Source organism: Ambystoma mexicanum, chromosome 7q (genome assembly GCF_040938575.1).
Source record: "Ambystoma mexicanum isolate Mex_15411 chromosome 7q, UKY_AmexF1_1, whole genome shotgun sequence".
In the NCBI taxonomy this organism is placed as follows: Eukaryota; Metazoa; Chordata; class Amphibia; order Caudata; family Ambystomatidae; genus Ambystoma; species Ambystoma mexicanum.
In genome coordinates, this window is record NC_090941.1 from 149,645,921 (window position 1) to 149,667,318 (window position 21,398).

A 21,398-nucleotide genomic window follows, 5' to 3' on the forward strand; every position below is an offset into this window, starting at 1 on the left:
TGTAAGAGGTATAGGGGTGTTGCTAGATCTGAAACAGATCTGGGGCTATTCTAACTTTGAGACTGTCGGGACTCGGGGCCAGCTACCCTTTCGGTTGTAGCCCTGGGGCTACAACCAAAAGACCCGGGTCTATAGCTCCCTCAGACCCCCACCCCTCCCCAGCAATGCCCTCCCTAGAGGTATAGTAAGCAGTGCTCCTGATAGAAATTAAAATGTTCAAGTGGGGGGGGGGGGCTTATGGGGTTCCTGCCTGCATGCGCAAATCCAGGAGAGTGAATTTGTACACAGGGCCACAATCACTTTCGGCGAAATAATCAGATATAATATCTTTATCCTTCAGGAGAGGTGACTGCTGGCATCTCTATACATTGATGGCTTTCGAGTCTTCCAGATATTTCCAAGAAGGGTCCCCCGGGGTGGCCCTATGGATGGCTAATAACTGCGGTTAACTAAAATCTTAAATCTAGAGAGGTTGACCGATCAAACGGTGCAGATAATGAACTGGCTGTCAAGGTTCAGGTATCTGAGAACCCCATTATACCTTGATTCTGCTTCCCCGAGTGCAATGAAAACAGATTTCATTTTCGAGTGCATAACCTTGATAATGACAACTTGGTGATGGGGGAACAAAGATGATATGATTCTTTTGGGTGGGGACATACATGCGAAATGCAATGACAGCAATGTATGTGTGCCGGACAGACACATGACTGGAAAAAGCATACCTGCTCATAAAAGCTCTAATAACCTAGGCAGCTATTGGCTGGAACATCTGAGAGACTGGGAGTTGATCATGCTAAATGGGGGCAGAGTAGGAGATTGCTCTGGCAGCTACACTTGGAGTAATGGAAAGGCGAAGACAACTTTAGACGACATTTTCAGCAGTGACAACCAGATCCAGCGCATTAAATGTCTGGGTACACACCCCAATAAGTGGATCCAACATGCTATTTCATCTCTGGAGCTACAATTTGCTCCCTGTGGCTTGGTTCAACACCAAAGAGAAGTATCTAGAAGTATTAAGGCAGGGAGTAGTCTAAACTGTTCGGTGGCAAATCTGAGAAAGATTACCGTTTTCATCTTGCACACTAAATATAATCACCAACCTAAACTGTGCGAGATGGTGGTAAATTAAATTCAAAATTGGTTTACAGTTTGACCCCAATTTTGGGATCCGCTCAGGTCATCATATCGTCTCAAATCCCAAATCATGGGGCAAAGTGTTCAATAAAAAGATAAGCGATGCAAAACGACTAATGCAAAGAGAAACTAGGAACGCCGAGACAAGATGACAAATATTGCAGAAAGGATAAGAAGAGTTAAAGAGAAGTGTTCAAAATAAATATCGAAACTGGCAAAAGTGGTGGAAACATAAATGTAATGATGCCCAGTGGAAGTGGATGTTTACAATCTTAAAAAGTCATAACATGCGGTCCATGCGGCAATTTCTGGGTGCAGATAAGGGACCTAAAGACAGTCTAGTCACCAACCTGTTCAATGAAGACTGCTCATGTTCAATGAAGACTGCTGGAAGAACTACGTTCTTAAGAACATGAATATAAAAGAACAGGGGCTTCCCACTGAGAGCAAAGGTACTGATGCGTGGGTACGAAAGATAGATCAAGAAGGTATTCAGGTGGCTATTAATAAGCTAAAACGTCTAGGACACCAGGTCCCAAAGGCATGGCCAGTGTATTCCTGAAGAAAACGACCCGGGTGTATGAGCCGAGTTATTGGAAATTCTTTTCTGCAATGTTTGCCAAAATCAACCTATTCTGTACTCTTGGTGATGCACCTTGCTGATTGCTATTTACAAGAAAAGTCCCCACACATCACCAGTACATTATAGACTTCTCTCAGTGCTAGATGTGATGGGTAAACTATTTTCTTCATTCGTGTTAAATAAACTGCAGTCTTGGGTGGAACCACATTCTCGAAATATCTCAAAGAGGCTTCAGATCTGCCTGGGCCACTACCCATAACTTATGAAAGATCGACAGGTTCATTGCTAAAGCAAAGTCCAAAGGCTGCCCGGACCTATATGCCACCTTTGTTGACTTTCGGACTGCTTTTGACAAGGGTAATAGAAGAATACTATGGTGCAAACTTAAGGAGATGGGCTGTCTGGTTGACTTACTGCTGATCATGAAGCTACTGCATGTTGACCCCCAAGGTTCAAGTAAGGGTGAGCAGTGGGGGTCATTTTACAGAATGGGTTACAACAAATAGCAGGGTCAAACTAGAATGTCTGTTGGCCCCAATATTATTTAATTTATACCAGGCAGGCCTCCCTACTAGATTCCATGCCATAACTAACTGCCCCCCCAGAATTGGAAACAAGCACATAGTATGTCTGTCGTACACAGCTTATATTGCAGTCTTTGATCACACATATATGGGTTTGTCAAGGACTATTAGAGGACTGTGCTTATTTGCAAATGAAAATGATTGTGTGATTAATTACGATAAAGCAAAAGGTTATGCAGTTTGCTAATAGGCCAAGAAAGTAGCCAGCACTGTCGACTGCACAAGGTAATATCGATTAAGTGGCAATCTACACTTATCTGGACATTGATATCGGAAAATCTCTGGACTATACTGAAATGGTATTGATAAAAGGCAGGAGAAAGTTGCACAGCTTGGTGCATTGATTAATAATTTTGCAAGACATACTGCTGGCTATAGCCTTAAAGGATTGCTGGTACTTTACAAACACTGTGTTTGTCCTGCAATCCTTTACTGTCTGTCACTGAGGAACCTGAGCTGCTTAAATATTCGGGAAGGAAAATTCTGTAGAAAAATAGAATTTTTCACACCATAACTGGTACTGAAATCCTTTTGGGCACTGGTCGTAAGAAGGAGAGATGACTTGTATTTGAAGGCAACACAATCTCTTGAGTGCCCATTAATGACTAAGATAGGGGAACATTTCGGTACTGAGGCCATTAATAAGTCTATTAATATTGAGAAATGTAATACATGATTGCTTGAGCAAATTGGGTGGACGCTAGACTCCGACAGTGGCAATCACTACTATTATTTTAAAGTTCTTTTCGATAAGAAAGTAGACATATGGGATTGGAATCTGAATTATTGTCATCTGTATAAATTGAAGACTTATCAGGCTTTTTCCCAGGTAGTTAATAAATATAGGAGCATGCACCCCTATCTGCTAAAATGCCCCGATTTAGCTGTTAGGAAATTGATTTTAATGCTGTGCATTAATCAACTCCATGTCTTGTCATTAACTGGCCCCAAGATGAAGCTTCCATTGGACAACAGATAATGGTGCATTTGTACATTTAAACATGTACCTGAAACAGCGAAACACCTTCTTGCTGGATGCAGCCTTCTGGTTAACTGATAGGTGTGCAATTTTCCTCATTATGAGTTCGACCGGGTTACCGCCGACCTTGTAACACTGTTTTCGCTGCCTGATATCCCACTTGCCACTGCAATATTCATGGTGGGGACGTGCCGAGATGTCAGGCGACGGAAACTGTTAGTCCCCATTCCTGTGGAGTCCCCTAGAACTCCACAGGAATAGGGTGATGGAAGCACCGTCACCATATTTAACAGTGCTGGTGCTTCCGTGAAAACCATGCCTGCAGGGGTTAGGTGTTGGGAGTACCAGCCCCTGCTGGCATTCTCGTAGCATGGTGCTCCAGAAAGTGTGCCGGTACATTGCAACCGGCACCCATATTTCCGGAATGCCAGACTTGAAATGAGGCCCTGTGATACGATAAAGAGCCAGAGTTTTGGAAGTATTGCCTAAATTCTGGGCTCACCACTTTGCATACTGCACTTTATCGTGTATGGGTCCAGGTTCATAGATTGTTACATTCAAATACTGTGTAAGCTCTCAGATATATGTATGACATTTTGTAAATGTATTTTATTCTAAGTGTTTTATCAAATAATAGGTATTTTAAGAATAGTTGATGCATATATTATTTTCTCCTTTTCATTTTGGTATTCATTCTAAGTCCGTACTTGACTACATGATGTTTTATTGATTGATTTGAAAGTTGAAACCTCTATTGAACTAGACACATTAAAAAAATGATGTACATTTAAACAAAAAAGGAATGCTCCTCAGGTGACATTGTTGTGCATGACTCTGCAAGAAAAACTGAAAGGTTGGGGGAATTAGTATTGCACAGGCGGAGGGAGGTACAAAAGATAAGGTTTAGATGAATGCAGGCCAGTATTACCAGTGTACTAAGAACCAATATGATTCTGTGTAGTTTTTGGCATTAGCACTTGTGTATGTGTTTTATCCAGAGGGAGGAGGACAAGATAAATTGAAAGAGAGCTCTATAAGACTGGGCTAGTCACTGGAATCAGAAGGGTGGGAGTGTTAAGGAGCGAATGATATCAGACGTGGCATTGCTCCATCAATGTAATGGCGGAGTGTTGACGCATAGTTTGAAGCAGTCAGTGCAGTCAGAATACTGTGTGAAGCCTTCTGCGAGTCTTTCGGCTGTGTTTGTGCATTTTCGAGGAGGAGCTTACCATCTCTCATATTCCCTGTTATACCACGGAGCGGGCCGCGGAGTGGTGATGCAGAGTGTGAAGCAGTCAGTGCAGTCAGAGCACTGTTTGAAGCCTTCTGCACGTCTTTCTGCTGTGTTTGTGCATTTTCGAGGAAGAGCTTACCATCACTCATATTCCCCTTTATACCACGGAGCGGGCTGCTGAGTGTTGATGCTGAGTGTGAAGCAGTCAGTGCAGTCAGTGAAGGGAGGAAGGAGGGGTGACTCCCTTCCCTTGCTGGCAGAGGGGAGAAGAGCATTGGATACCAAAAACCCTTGTGATCACGGAGTGCTTTTAAGGACTCGAAGCCAGGCGAGGATGCTTCCTACCTCACATGCCCCATCTAAGGGCTCGGCGACCCTTAATCATAACGCTATTACTGCCCAGAAGATTAAGTTGTGTGAGACTGTTGTTGAAACCCCCGCTTCCTCACAAAGTTCTATTGCATCTGAGGGAGGAATGACACAGTCCCTATTTAATGAGCCTTGTTCTGATGACGGACCCCTGATGTCAGAAACTGAGTTAAAACAGGCAGCGGCAATGGCCACGACCCTGCTCTCCGGACCGCCCTTGTTGGGTGTAAGCGGGGGTTTACAGTCAGACTCTTTATGCCCCAAAGCTGTGGCTGGCAACAAGGAAAGAGAAAATCGAACAGACAAAATCAATGTGTGAATTCCATCAGCGTATGAAATTTCAACTTTGTCATTAAATCTTCAGGGGAATTGTGTGCTGGGAAACTTGACAGCTTTGCTCCTCTGCACGGTGAAAATACCAATTACTCCCATAGTCAATTGTTAAGTATTCATACACCTGACACAAGGTTGACAAGGATTGTGACTGAACCGGTAGATGCTCTTTCAAAGCGGTCCCAGGCAGTAAGCCACATTGTAACTGTGTCAAAGTCAGAAATATTACAAACTCAACACTCGAAACATAGACGGGGCCGAGAGGGAAATGAAGATCCCCCTTTATTTTCACAAAGCCCCTTGCCATTGAAGAGAAAGGTGCTCATCGTAGTTTTGCCAAACCAAGAAGCAAGTCATTGGCTGAATTAAAAAATCTAAAATGGCATTTTAGGCCACGAGACCCCTCTCCATTGGGGTTGAAAGAGAATGGCAGCCTGAATAAACAGTTTGTAAAAAATGCACATTATGAAGCGACAACTCACTTAGATAGCTCACGCATCAGCCAATGGAATTCCAACTTAATAGATGAATGGCCGATGCTATCAGATACTGACTTACTAGCCAGCCCAGATCCACGGACAATCTCAACCCAGGACCATGATAACCTGGGAGTAGTTGGAGAGAATACGTAGTCAGCCGTGGTAGGGAATATAACTATAGTAACGGCTGAGACGGAAGCTGGAATTGTAACTGCCTCCAGCATTTGAGAAAAGGTCCACGATCAAACCCAAACCCCACAGACTCATCCTGAAATGTGGAGGGACCTTTCTTATGTTGACCCCTTTCATCCAACTCCACAGAGGATTCCTCAACGGTGAACCAGATAGGCGGGATCAACATGAAGCAGATCTGCTGGTCTTATCAATGAGCTCGGTGAAAAATTGGGTACACTCACCCGAATTATGGACTACAAATGCATCCTTTAGAGCTAGCAAACAATCTTTTTGTGAAGTAGGATTGGATAGAGAGCCCAATCTATTGATCCCTAAAAAAAATAACAGTGAGTACACCAAGCACGGTAGCAACTGATTCATGGTCCCTGTCTGGTCTTGCGGTTAGTAAAATTGTCAATCGTGAGGAAGACAAAGCTGCGGACAGGACCAAAAAGTCCTGCATCTGTCAGGTCAGCTCAAGTGAACTCTCAAGTGATGATTCTGAGGGTGAGCCCTGGGAGTCCCATGCAAGAAGTAGAGGAGTCAAAAACAAATATACGGCACGATCAGTTAGAGGCTGTATTGAAACCGGAATTCAAAATGGAAACTGGGAAGATTTAATATCACAACTTCAAACAGCAATTGGATCAATGGTAACGATATCATTAGCCCCATATTTGAAATTATACGGAAATCTAAATGACAATTTCAAAGATCAAGCTACCCTTTTGGACCTGATTCATTCCAAACTGGTGTTTATTGAATCCCATATTGAAGCAACCAGGGAAAGAAGAGGAAGAGAAAAAGAAACGGAGGGGATAATTTTTAAAATGCTCATTGATCTAATTGAGGAGGCAAGAGAGGATAAGAGGGCGTTTTTAGAAAGCTTCGAGGACATTGTGAATTTAATGAAATCAGATGAATGCAAAAACAGCTAATATGAATCAACCCAGGAAGAGGGACAGAGAAACAGAAAAGCTCCTCAAGAACAACACATATCCTTAAATCACAGGAACCTAGAAGGGTCCCTAATCACATTTCTAAACTTGGGGACTGTGTTATTGTGGAACCAACTTTGGAAACGGATACCTACACGATATGCACAGGCTTAGTTGTGGTCCTCGTACAACCGATACTCGACCCCAACTGGAATGTTCATGTGAGCATGGAACTTGTTTGGAGACAGTAATCCCTGAGATGCAATTAGAGAAAACAACGCGAGATTCTCGCAGTTTTTCCAAGTCAAGTCAATTCAGTTTATTCAGAAAGAAATATCCATAAACCACATTTACAAAAAAAGAATATGCAATATTAATACAATACACAATAGTGGTTAAAAAGATAATAGATGCCACGATTTATATTAAAAACATCATTAAAAGATCATTAAAAAAGCCCAGAACTAAATACAAAAGTTCATTCAAATTACAAAAAACAATGTTCTGCCAATACCAGATTATTCATAACTTTTCTCGACTTTGCTGACGTACAATCAAGATGCACAAAATGTGTTCCGCTGTTACCAGGCACTCTTAGGTAGGCTACACATCCCCAAGCCACAGGAGTGGTGGCTGCCGCTAATAAGTAAAACAGAGCCAGTCTGACCTGAGAAAAACCAGCTTTTCTAAGCAGTGGAAGTAATGTTTTGCTTCTTAAGTCTGGGTAGGCCGGGCTGAACATTATGAAATGTAATAAGTCCTCCTCAGGCCAATCACAGCACGGGCAGGCTGTGGATTGTTCACCATTTGACCAGTTTTTGGTTCGCGCCCCAAACCAGAGGGAGTCAAAATGTGCCCTAGTCAGTGCCCACCGATCAGAGGGCCTATCACTGTGCAGTAAGTACGGCTGAATACCCTCTGCAGTTGTTATGATGATATGCCTTCTGTTTGCGGCTACCCTCAACGCAGACGCTTCTCTATTGGTCACAAGAGTTGCATTATACAGTTGCTTGTACTTGCTCATAGTACAAGATGACAGGAGGGACGAGGGGCAAAAGAGACTCTCTGCATTTAACTGAGAAATGCATTTATAAATGTATGAGAGCCAAGGGATTTTATGCTTAGTTGTACTTACTGCCAACGCTCGTATAAACATATGCGTTAGCGTGGCTTTAGGGTTTGACCATACCACCAACCAATGAGAAAAAGGAGCCATCTGCCACTCGCCCCCAATATGGGGGCATCCAAGTTCCAAGTGTGTGGCATAATTTGGAGCTGACTGTGGGAGGCCAAGAAATATTTTTCTAAAAGGTGTTCTCTATAGATTTCATATGAGTGACCTTCTCCATACCCCACAGTGCAGCCCCATAATGGGTCACGGCTTTAGTTTGGGCTCTATAGACCTTTAAAATGTGCCTAATCCTTTTTTGAAACAAACTCTGTAATTCCGGCAAATCCATCGGTTAAAGATAAAGAAAAGAAAAAACATATACATTTGAAAAAAACTAAGAATACCCTGAACTGTTTCTTCGATGCCCAGCACAAGCTCTACTGTGATGACAAAGGGTCCAAGTGACCGAGCCAGATAGGGGGTTGCCCCTCAGTATCCAGTCCTCATGTAATTCAAGAGAAGTGATTAAGGAGCTGGAAGGAGAGGAATATTCTTTATTACAACTCTTGACTTATGAAGATTACAAGGGAGAAGAAGATCAGAGGGATCTGAAATCTGATCATGACCAAAGCCGGGAATCCTTGGAGAGGGAACAAAATTATTTGATGGATACACATGCTAATCAGAACAGTCCTTTCTTTGAAACAATGGAGGAAAAATGAAAAAGAATGAAGTGTAACCAATCCCCTATGCCAAAGCGCCACTCTTGAAAGAATTGAGAATTGGTGGAGTGGAAATCTCACAATAAAGTTCAACTGATCCAGAGGCAAACCAAACGAAGACCAGAGATTAAGTAGTCATGTCAGACCCTACTACAGGAAGATCGAAAGGTCATACTGAAAAGGGTGCTGATAGAAGAAGACGGTCTAATCTAAAATCAGGCCAACATCATGAGCTAATTCCATCATGTTCCCCAACTGCGGGTCATGGAGTCAAAAGATATAAAAATAGTTGACTTTCCAAAAGAAACTGAAAATGACAGGGTGTGTCTTCAGATAACCTCTACAGCACCGATTGTGTTAATGGTGAGTGCAGTTGAGGAACTACAAGCTCTTGGATTCGACACTAAAAAATGTAAGAATTCAACTGATAACCAGCATGACCCACAAGCATCCTTGATAAGAGCCTGGTCTCGAGAAGGCGCAGAGAGGGGACATAAGAAACTCCCAGATTCCTCCAAACCAGAGAGATCACAACCACTTGTCCTAAAAGGACCCGATGCTCTGAAAATAACTTTTAAATGTTCAAATAAGGATAGCAGACTCAAACTTGTTCTTGGGATTGGCTGCCCCGAGTTCTAGCAAAATCCTCTTGGGCCTAGAGGTTAGGTCAGAATGGACATGGAGTTTAAAGATTGAATCCTGGAATACCGTGGATTCAATCATTTGTTTGATACTCAGAACTCGCAAGTCCCCAAACTTGACACCATTTGCCTCCAGGAGTCCTGGCTCAGAGAGATTCCGTTTTCAGATTGCTACACGAGTTACCTGAACCTAGCTATGAAACGGATTAAAGGTAGGCCCAGTTCGGGGCTACTGACACTAGTTAACAACAAGTTGGAAGGTAAAGTGCTATGGGTGTAACATCCAAACCCTCACATCCAAATAATATGCTTATCTGCATCTGACGACAACACGGGAATCCATGGCACTCTAATAATCTTTAACCTATATTGGAATCCGGAGGCTAAGTCCTCATAGAATTTTGTTATAAGCGTTATGAATTGGATTGATTGGATTCATGTGGAGATCGAAAGGGCCTGGATAATTGTATGTGTTGATCTAAACATCGAGTGCCTATGATACTTGCGAAATGGTAAGAATGGATTAGGAATATTGAACCAAAAGAAGATGGCCAGATGCCGAGCTTGGTTATAGGAGACGAAACTTAGAGACCTCAGAATGGTTAATGGCCAAATGAAGGGGGACCAAAAGCCATGGCAACCTGACATTCAATTTTTTTGAGTGTAATTCTGGATAACTTATTTGTTTCAGGACGATTTTTCCCCTTTGTCACATCTATGAGGGTAACTTCGACTAAACATAGTGACCATGACCTTCTTATCGTGGTGTGCAAAAACCCCTGGCAGTAGAAAAAGCCAGATTTGAATATAAAGTGCTGGAATAAGAAAGTACCAGTTTCTCGGAGGGGAAACCGCCTCTGCATTAATCGAAAAAATGTCCTGCACATTATGTCAACCTTGAAAGCTTGGCAAGATAGGAATCCTGAAGAGGTTGACTATGTTCCTATATTAACACTATTTAAAGAAGCCTGAGCAAAAGGACCAAAACACGGTGGCAAACTGAAACACAAATTTAATGGCATCGTTGCAGAAATGAAAGGTCAGCTGGTTCAGATAGAGACCAACAAACTAGACGATGGAAACAGCAATATAGGAATTGGATGTCATCCTGTAGGGCAGCTCTATATCAGAATGCTGCTGAAAGCATAATGCAGGGTATTAATGCAAAAAGCTTGAGAAATATATAACAACTACTAAATGGCAAAGAGGGTTCAAAGTGATTGTTTTGAATGGCAAAGTTTCGAATTGCAAAGATTCTAAAAAAAATGCATTAAAAAAATGCTTTTTTTTTTTAATGTGGGTCTCCCCCAACCCCTGTTTCTTTACCCCTTAACACCCATTTTAGTAAAAAAAAAAATAACCTTTACCTACAAAAAAAATGCATTTTTTCAATGCATTTATTTTTCGAAACTTTGGCATTCGAAACTATATATTGGAAACAATGCCTGGATACTGCAAAGAGAGCATCCAGGAGTCATTACAACTAAATCCAATCCCGGAAGGTGTATGGGTGAACCACTTTGAAAACGTATTCAGTAAAGATCAAAGGCTTACAGAAGAACTACAGCCTTCGACCAAAGGTGCCTGCAAATCCATTTCAATAAAGAGGACATGTTGTGCATTATTGAAAAAGCAAGTAACTCGATAGCACCGGTGTTGACAAACATCATACTTAAAAAAAGCTCCTGAAGAGTGGGCAGCCTTCTGCTTGTCATTGTTTTAAAGGAGTGCAAGTGGTGGTCAAATCCCAGAGTCATGGAAATGAACAGTGGTTATCCCCATTCATAAAAGGGGGGTAGAGGGAACCCAAAGAACTACCGACTGATCCTGTTGGATACTCTAGGAAAGGTCTTCACAGGGATCCTGCTCAAGCACTTAAAAGAATGGGTCTCGGCATCAAAATCCTATGACCCAAGGCAAACTGGTTAGGCTGTGATTTGAAACTCTTTCTTATTAGCCTACTTAAGATGAAGACGAAGAAGGAAAAGGGAAATATATATATATTGCCTGTATTGATATGGAAGCCGCATTTGACTGCATTGACAGAAACCATTTATGGGCCAAAATGTCATCAATGGGCTGCCCTTTCGATCTGTTGACTGCTAATAAAGCACTGTATACCGGAATTGTGATGCAGGTCAAGCTAGTCACAAACCTTAGGGAGACTTGAGGACATTTTTATATGGGCCACTTTTAAACAGCCCTCTTTAATTCACAACGATACAATAACTTTGTTTATAGGGTCCCTTGCTTCCCCATCACCTTTCATATCAGCCAAGTCGTATGTTTTAATGTCTATTATATTATAACATATTGATACACATTTTTATCGAAGAATATCAATTTATTTTCATTTTATAAAACAGATCGCCATAAAATACACTCTATTTCATATTTTAAACATGATTCTAAAAATGTTTTTTAGACAAAAACGTCTCATAAGCAATCTGTTGTCTAGTGCATCAATCCTTTAACAATAAGTTTATGCATAGAGTAAGTTTTCATAAAGGATCTATTGTCGACTACCATCTGAACTGATGGAAGTACAAAATCGTCCTAACTCCTTCTCATCATCCTTACAACTGCCATTCATTCCTTCATTCATTCACCAATCACAACACACCCGACATGTTTCTTTCCTTATATATTAACACAGTTGACTAGGAAATTCTTCAAGGGTATGTACTACAACTATTTGCTATGCACACGCCATTCTTGTCGTCTTATAATCGTCAACGAGTGATCTTATATTTCACCCCCTTCTATTCTTCGTCTCGGCCAACAAACCAAATGGATATCTGTGGGAAGCAAGCGCACAAGAAATGGTTCTATTAATCAACCACTCTTAGTTGTAATCTTATTACTACAACATCTGTGTTAACATCACAGTGGAAGAGGACAATTAACTTTAAACCTTCTTCTTTTTATTTGTCATTGGCACTCCTCACTTGCGTTGGAAACAGGTTTCACATTAGCAGTTCTTTAAAAAGAATGTTTCACTTTTAATAGCGTGTCTTAAGGCTTTGTTACATATGTCTGCCCACAATCTCTACCTGATTAATTGCGGGTATCTTAGAAGAACAAATACAGATTGTCCAAATACCTCTAAAATGGTGCTTAATCCTTTCTGTCTTCTCTGGCCTTCTTAAGAAGTATCTGCATCTGAGTAAAAGTGGTGCAGGTTATCATATCTCTCTCTTCGCCCATCTATGGCACACGTTCCAAACAATGTGGTAGAGGTACATTTCAGGGGTTGTTTATTCTTCTCTACCACCTTTTTACTAAGGGGAATATTATATGTCAATTTCTCTGATTTCCTTACCCCTATTCCTGGTGACAAGCACTCGACTTCCCAGGGTCTATCGACTCTGGGTTACTAGGTTCCACTTTTCAATGTGGGGTACATGCGATACACGGTTTTCTTAGAGGTCTCATGCTTCCCTCTTTATGATTTATTAGAGTCTACAAGGGAAAAAAGAAGAAGGGTATTCTAAGTTACAATGCTATCCCATTGTATTGGCTCGTTATTCTACTTTACCCTCTACCTTAGTTTCCTAAATGCTAGACTTATTCCATTTACTTACCTCAACATTACTATATAGCTGATTGTTTCCGTGGGTCCTGATTGCCGCTCTCACTTCTAGGGAAACAGCTGTCTCTCTTGCCATCCGGTAGGTCTACACACATGCAGACTGGCTCCTTGTCTCGTCATCTGTCTCATTCCCCATCTCCTTTTGTATCGCCATCTTCTGTTTGTCGTTGGCGCCACGTGATCACGTTTTGTATGCGTGTCCTAACATCAAGGTCCCTTACTCTAAATGATTCAAGCTAGCATTGCTCTTTGTTTGAACAGCCTCAGGTGTGTATCGTCCACGGGTCTCTATTATGCCAAGGCTCTTATGTCTTCATGCCTTGCACATACTATTCCTATGCATATTATTCCAGTGATAGATTCTCTCTCAAATACTTATCACTGTATACCCTGGAATTGAAATCAGTGGATGAGTGACTAATACGTAAATTATGGGATACATTAACCCAATCTCCTCGAGCATTTCTTGGTCTTCGTGTAACACCATACAAGGCTTGTCTTTAGTGGGCCTCTGTCTTCACCTGACCCATACCTCTTATCCTTATATCTATACATTTCTGTCACCCATTAGGGTCAGGCATCTGTCTCGAAATCTTGGTTAGATTTTAAATAGCACGGACACACAAAGGTGATGTGTCGAAAAGGCGTCAGTGAAGGGCAACTATCATTGTCCCGCAGGACTACTTTGCATTGTTCTATCTGACGATATTGTTCCCACTTCTAGGTATTTATGTGAACTTTTCCTTATCTTCACATCAAATACTGCTTCAAGACTCAAAAGTCATGATTAGGTGCCCCACAGACACTTCTTGGGGCATCTGTAAGTCTCTTCTGCTACTACATGTCTCCATTGCTTGTGCCATCCTATACAAGTCTCTGTTTTTCATGGCTGTATTACGGGTCTCATTATTCTGTCCTTTCGTTCAGTCCAAGTTCTATACTTTTTGTCAAGAACATGAGTTATTTTTCTTTCAACATAAGTTTTTTTCTGTCCATGTTGATATCATTACTGGTTTTCACCTGGTAAACTACAGACCACCTCAGTTCATCTACTTTATGTATTTTTTCAATGAAATGTCCCACAAGGGGGGGCCAAATAAACTCTATTCCTTAAAGAACTTTTGTGTTCCGTGATCCGAGTTTTCATTATTCTTTCACTCTTCCATATATAGATCTTTTTACAGGGGCACCAGATCACATACACTACGAATTTATAGTGGCAATTGGTCAGCACTTTTTGTCTCCACAGGCTACTTAAGCCTAGGTCTATGTCATTTGATTTTTTCATTTGTTGGCAACAGGAACAACTACCAAAAGGGTAGTGTCCATCTGGTGCCCGCAGACCCCATATTGCAGTCAGGGTAGGCTGCACCTTTGTTTGTTTCGTGATGTCATTACAGATGATGTGGTCTTTCACTGTTCTACTCCTCCGAAATGCGATCAATGGTCTTTCTATAGGGCTCTTTCCTTTTTCTAGGATCTTCCAGTTATGATGTATAATTTTTTTTTTTATAATTTTTTTTTTCTGATCCGGTTTGAAAGATTACTATAAGTGTTAACAAAGACCAAATTCTCTTTCGTTTTCTCTTTAGGAATCTGCTGATGTTCTGGAATTGCTTCTCGATGGTTATTATCAGCTCTTTTCGTAGCTCTTTTGGTCAGGCTAGGTGGATACCCTCTTTCATGTAGGTTTTCTCTTAGTTTCTTAGCTCCTTCTCTGTAGTCATCCCTGTTAGTGCTGTTCTTCTTAAGCCGTAAAAATTGCCCAAAGTGTAAATTGTCATGTATATGGGTTGGGTGAAAGCTTGTATGATGCAATAATGAGTTCCGGTCTGTAGGTTTTTTGTACGGTTTCACATAAAGCTCTCCTTTGTTTATGTCTACTTTGATTGTTACATCTAGGTAGTTCACTTCTTCTCTTCTGTAATTCTCAGTGAATTTAAGATGCTGGTCTTTAAGATGCTCTGCCAAAAAGAAGAACATCGTCTATATACCTTTTCCATAGTCAGATGTTCTTCTTAAATGGGTTTGTGTCCGTATAAATAAAGCTGTTCTCAAATGCCTCCATATATAGGTTGGCGATGCTCGGGGCTAAGGTAGCCCCCATCACTGTGCCCTGTATTTGCTTAAAAAAGCAACCATTGAAGTAGAAGTAGTTCTCTGTGAGTGCTAATTCTGCGCACCACATGATGAAAGAGACTCAGGTTTTAGTATTTTGACTGTATGTAAGCAATCTTTCCTCCAATACATCTAATGATGCCCACTGGAGTATACTGGTGTACAAATCCACCACATCAAGGCATACCAGGATCTCTTTGGTTGTATTAAATGGCCTCCCCTCCACTTCCTTTTTTATTTCGGTGGTATCTTTAACATATAAGGCCATCTCTCTCACCATTGGTTGTATTACATGGTCCACAAATTTAGATAATGGCTGCAAGACCGAAACGCATCCAGGCACTATGAGTCTCGCTGGTGGTCTAGGGATTTGTGCATTTTGGGGAGGATGTAGAACTGGGGTATGTTAGGCTTATCAATTTGGAGAAACTCAGCTTGTTTTTTGTGATCCATCCCTTCTCCTCTGCTTTGGACACTTTCTGATGTATTAGTATTTCCAATTTTTGTGTTGGGTTATCTTCCAATTGTTGGTAACTGTTAGTATTGCTTAGCTGTCTCATGCATTCATCAATATAATCTTTCCTGTTGAGCACTACTATGGCACCACCCTTATCCGCTTTACGGATCACTATGGATTAATTGAATAACACTGCTTTCAATGTTACTTTTACTTCTTGATTCAGATTCCAGAACGTCTTTTCTTTCTCTGGACTTTTTTCCAACGCCATTACTTCTTGTATCACCCTATTTTCAAACACCTGGGCTTCTGCCTTTTGTGAGTACACTGGGGGACAAAATTCTGATTTGTTGTGTAAACCACTGTCTAGTTTGTTGTACTCTGTTTTATATTCAAAGAACTGTTTTAAATACATTTTTCTCATAAATTCTGCAAACTCTTCTCTAAACATAAAGTGATTATGTTTGTTTGTTGTCACAAATCCTAATCCTTTATTTAAGGTCTGGATTTCGTTCGAGCTTAGTTCGTGGTCTGATAAATTCACCACAGTGTCTTCATGCTGCGGGTAACTCTCTGGTCCAGATCCCATTCCTGTTGGTCCCGTCCTAAAAAATCTTGTTCAATTGGGTTTCCTCTATTGCTGCTTCTCCTTATACTGCCTCTTCCTCTAAAGGCCCTTGTGCCTGTATTGAAGTCAGAATTTCGCCCCCTCTTCTCCCTGTGCTACTACCTTCTACTGTACTATCCTCACTTGAACTGTACAATGTTCTTCTGAACCTAACTCTCCTCTTACCATTACTTTGTTTTTGGTTCAATGTTGGATCTTTTTGTTCCTTGGAGAAGTAATTCTCCTGTACATAAGGAAATGCTTTTTCATGGGTAAATTGTTGAATATCCTTTTTTAGCCTTCTAATCCATTCTTTCATGAGATCTTCTTTGAATTATTTCATTTCATTCATGAGGTTGTCCGATCTTTTTTATATTGTTCAATGTGGACTATCTTTTTAATTTCTTCTTCCAATTTTTGCAGATCGATGGCTATTTTTTCGGTAGTCTCTGGTGGTGGTATCTATAATCAAGATAACCCAATCTCTTCCACATTTATTTCCAATATAGCTCCACTGTATTAGAAATTGTTTGTTATCTAGGAAAATCCTTGGTTCGTTTCTAACCACAAGACTTTGTGGCAGGATCACAGGTACTCTAACATGATGCTAACATGTAGTTCAGACCTAATCAATCTTTTCTTAATCTGGGTGAGTTCATCCCAGCTAGTGAGGTTGGATGTATCACCTAATTCTCCTCCAAACAAAGTGGAGTTGTTGAGCAATTCTGTGATATATCCATCTTCATATCTCTTACACCTTTCAGCAGCCATGTTGTCACTTGTGTCGTGCATTACCTGTTCCTCCCACGTTGAGGGTGATGTCATTTGACAAATTACTTTATGTTACTATGTCTCACGGCCAACCGATCGTACAGGTAAAGCTAGACCAGGATGAAAACCTCAGTAGAGAGATAAAAAAAACTGTAAAAGGCCTCAAACAGGGATGCCCCCTGGAGCCCATTCTATACAATCTTTTTGTCTCAGCTTTGAAAGAGATCCTCGACCCACCAAGGTGTTGGCCACCAAAGATTAATCGAACATCGCTGGTTGTCTCTTATATGCCGATGATTAAGTCTTGCTGGATAAGACTCCCATCAGTCTCCAGAGAAAGCTGGAAGCTCTACAAACCTTTGTGACCAGAACGGTATGAAAATTAACGTGAAGAAAACAGAAATCCTGACAATGGGAAATTTAAAATCAAGAAATATGAAACTATTCTCTTGAATGTTGGGTTCATGCAAAATAAGATTGGTGCCTGAAATAAAATACCTGGGGGGAACAATCAGCTCTAATTGCTGGGAGAAGCCCTGGCTACTTACTCTACAGATAAAAATCAAACAATTGACGGCCCAAGGTACAATGATAAGGAGAAAGTATGGGACATTCTCCCTACTACCAGTTATTTCCCTCTACACCCAGAAAGTAGTTCCCACATTAACCTATGTGGCAGAGGCGGGCTTGGGAATGCCCAGCGAAGTCTGGGAGAAATTAGTGGGCAGTTACTGGAAGCAGGTCTTAAGACTGCCAAAGGCCTTGCCAATGGTGATCTTGAGACATGAGCTGGGACTTCTATCTCTGCATGTCCGCATTGTCTGGAGAGCTCTGTCTACCATTAGAAAACTAAATTCCTTGGATTGCCTGCCACAGCTTCTTATCATGAAGATGAAAGAAGACGGTATGAAAGATTGGGCCCTAAACCTTTGGGGAGACAGATGCTTAGACATTCTAAAAAATATCGGAATGACAATTGACATCCTTTGCAGAAATCCGTTATTGGTGAAAAGAGCTTTGCGGGTGACAGACTGGTCTGCAAATGAAGCAAAAAGTTACACACTCTATCTAAATGACTTATGGGACAACTGAGCAATACTCCCCAGTATTTGATGAAATGTCCTCATTCAAAATAAAGGGTTATGTACTTGACCTTTCTACTGAACATTTTACATACTAAGGTCACCCTGTTTACATATGGGGCAAGGAGGGAAACGATAGATGCTGGTGATGTAAACTACAACAAGACTCTCTCAGGCACTTGATTCTTTTTTGTCCCGAGTTAAGATCCGAGAGAACTCTTTACTTGCATGACCATGTGGTGAAAACCTTTGGATTAGATGCAGAAGCATGGTGGGAATGTCTTTACGGAGAATCAAACTCGACGTCAACCAGAAAATGTTTAGAGTTCATCTTGAACAAAAATGTAAAGGATATTGCACATAACAAAATTCAAAATGAGAACCTCCTGGTGGATATTGTGTGAAGCTAGACTGTTCCAAGGTTCAGAAAATTAAAGATGAAACTGAATAAGCCAACTATGGAGCATAGAATGTGGTGGGAGTTATTATGGACAACTACTTGAATTTTTCACAGGACAACTTACGTTTTCTAAGGGGCACTTCCTCTCTGCTTACCTTGTTTTGATCCCTTGATTATGGCCTTTTGGACATGCTTAGTGCGGGGAGGGTGTTTAACTTGGTTGATTTTTAAATAGCCATGGATGGAATGACATAGCAAAAGCTTGTAACAAACTGAATGCTTTAATAAAAAAGCAAAAATAAAATGTGGTATTACTTGGCAGATTGCTGCCATGTGTAAAGGTGGACTGTGTGCCTACTCTACAGGTGCTAAGAGATAGAGTGGTGAATCAGTTAGTTGGGGCCGGAGAGGGAATTTGGCATTAATGAAGAATTTCCTTATTGGGTACTTAATGCTAGACCATGCTATTAGATGTCCAGTCTGTTTCTGATCTGGGTTGTAGTTTTGTCATGTTGTTGTCCATCAGGATTTGGAGTTTCCCATGTGTGTGAGTTATGTTATTTGTGAAGGGCAAGAGGGACTGAGCCAAATGAGTATGATCTCCTGGGTTTCTTGCCTGAGGATTTGTATGGCCATGTTGGTACGTGTCCCATCTGAATTCTATCCTGGTTTGTAGGTTGGGTCTTTTGGACGTCCGTTTCTCTGGATAGTCTTTGGGTCCAGGCATGAGAAGTTTATTTTGTTTATTTATGTTGCAAAATGTCTTTTTGTCTGGTTGTTTCTCGTGGGCCTTTTGGGACCTATTTAGGATGGCAAGTGGTTGAACTTAGTCCAGGGTGTGTTCATTTGATTAAATCTTTCAGAGTGCTGTCCTAGTATGTCACTTGCAATCTTATGAATATCTAGATTTTTGTTTTGTGAATTGTCTTAAGGCCAGGTTATCTTCTGATATGCCTAGGCACCTTGAGAGTTACAGATTTTGGTTAGTAGAAATGAGGAGGAAGCGTTTACATGGTATTTCAGTTGAAACCGTCCACTGCTACTAAGGCTTGACATAGGTTTGGAATTTGTGCTGCCATAGATAAAAATTTCTGTTTTGGCTGGGTTGGGTTAAGTCAATATATTGTCATCCCTGAGTCAACTTGCATGAGGCAGGTGCTGAGATCTGGCTAATTCAAGCTGTATTTTCTTTAAGTTTGTTAATGAGTTGTGTATGGTCTTCACAGTTGAGGAATGTGAGTCCTGAATTGTTAATGAGGTCCAAGAGGAGGCCCAGGTATATGATGAGCAGATGAGGGAAGAAACTGAATCCTTTGGGCACCTCAAATGTGAGGGTACTTGACGTGCAACGAATGGGATAGTCGTGTGGTATCTGTGCTGTCTGTGACGAATGATGTAAACCAGATTAGTGCAGTTCCATTTGATCAGCTGTACCCAAGTCTTTTCATAATAGTTTTGTGGCTGATACTGCTGAATGATGTGGAGAGATTTAAGAGGATATGTGTGATGGGTGTGTGTCCATTATTATTTATTTTTAGCATCTTTCATATTGAGGATAGTGTAGATTCTGTTCCCCTCATTAGTATGAATATGCACTGTGATTCGTGTAAGAGGTTGTTGGCTAACACATGCTTATGGAGTCCTTTACAAAATATTTCTGTGTTGATTACTGTGGCGAACTGTTGTTGGAGATGGGTCAATAGTTTGGAGGTTTGTTGAGGTTAGTAGTTGGATTTTTAAGTAGAGACAACACAAAAGCTGTTTTGAGGGCTTGCAGAATGTCGACTTGTGCTATGAATTTGTTGAGGAGTGATTGAAATAACGGAACAGGTCTGGGTTGATGGTTGTGAATATGTTGCGATTGCATTGACCCGTACACTATGCCGATGGGTTGCTGGCATTGGCTATTGTTATAAAATCTTGCTTCAGGAAGGGTCAGTACACCTCCTATTACCAGTATTTGGGATCTATTCCATTATGGTTTAAGTTTTGGGTTTAGTATTGCAGGTTCTTTCTTGTTTTAGTAGTCTTAGGTCTGTCAGCATTTGTTGAGAAGTGCAGTGGGATATATTCACCTGGTTTTTGGGTGGGTTAGGTGCTGCAGATTGCAGGGCTTTTGAATTGCAGGATATTATTTTAAAAACATGTTCTTCTGCCCATTATGAGCAGATTCTATGTGGTGTTTGCCTATTGGGGTTTGTTGTGCTTCATTGTTTCTACTCTGTAGAACCGGTGTTGTTTGAAGAACTTCCTTTCTCTATTGGTAAGTAGTTTTCTTAGGTTTTGATCAGGTCTCCTGTTTTGGCAACCAAGGCTAGAGGGAAAAATAAGGAGATCTGTTTTAAGACTGCCTCCCTCATTACCCATATGGTGATTAGGCAAGAATTTGGGTTCAGATCCACAAGGTCCATAGTTATATGGGATAAACTAAATCTATACTATAAGATCAGCTCATCGGCTGGTAAACCTAACAATCTACAGAGGGAATTGTGGAAGATGGCAAGTAAACACAGGGAGGCAAGCCTTCAAATCTTCATTACACCGTGTGAAAGCCATCTGAAAGCAGTATGTGTTGGTAATCTGGTTGAAAATACAATCCGGTCAAACAAAATATTAAGCAGTGGGATACCATTCAAAATGAGTCCATAATGTGTAAATAGTCCAGGTTAATTGAATTTAGAAAATATCCTCCTATATGGACGCAGCCAATTCCTTATCTGAAAAATTTCTGCTGTCCTAATTATAGGAATTTGCTGTTACAGTTCAGACTTTGCAAAAAGAATGTACAAGAACATGTAAAACATATTGTAATAGAGTGTGAAGCCGTTATTTATTTATTTTTTGCATTTTTAAAGCACTCACACAAAGCCCGGGGGCATCAAGGCGCTGTCACAGTAATATTTCTTAGTTGCATATTTATAACGCGCTTAATACCCAGAGGTTTCTAAGCGCAGACCTGGTGATCAAACCTGTTTTGCTTCGTGTTATCTTGGTTCCAAGGCGAGCACGTTGCTGCTGAGCTATCCTCCTGGGACAATTAGGGAGAACATATTTGATACGTTTGGTTCTAATAAATGACTAATG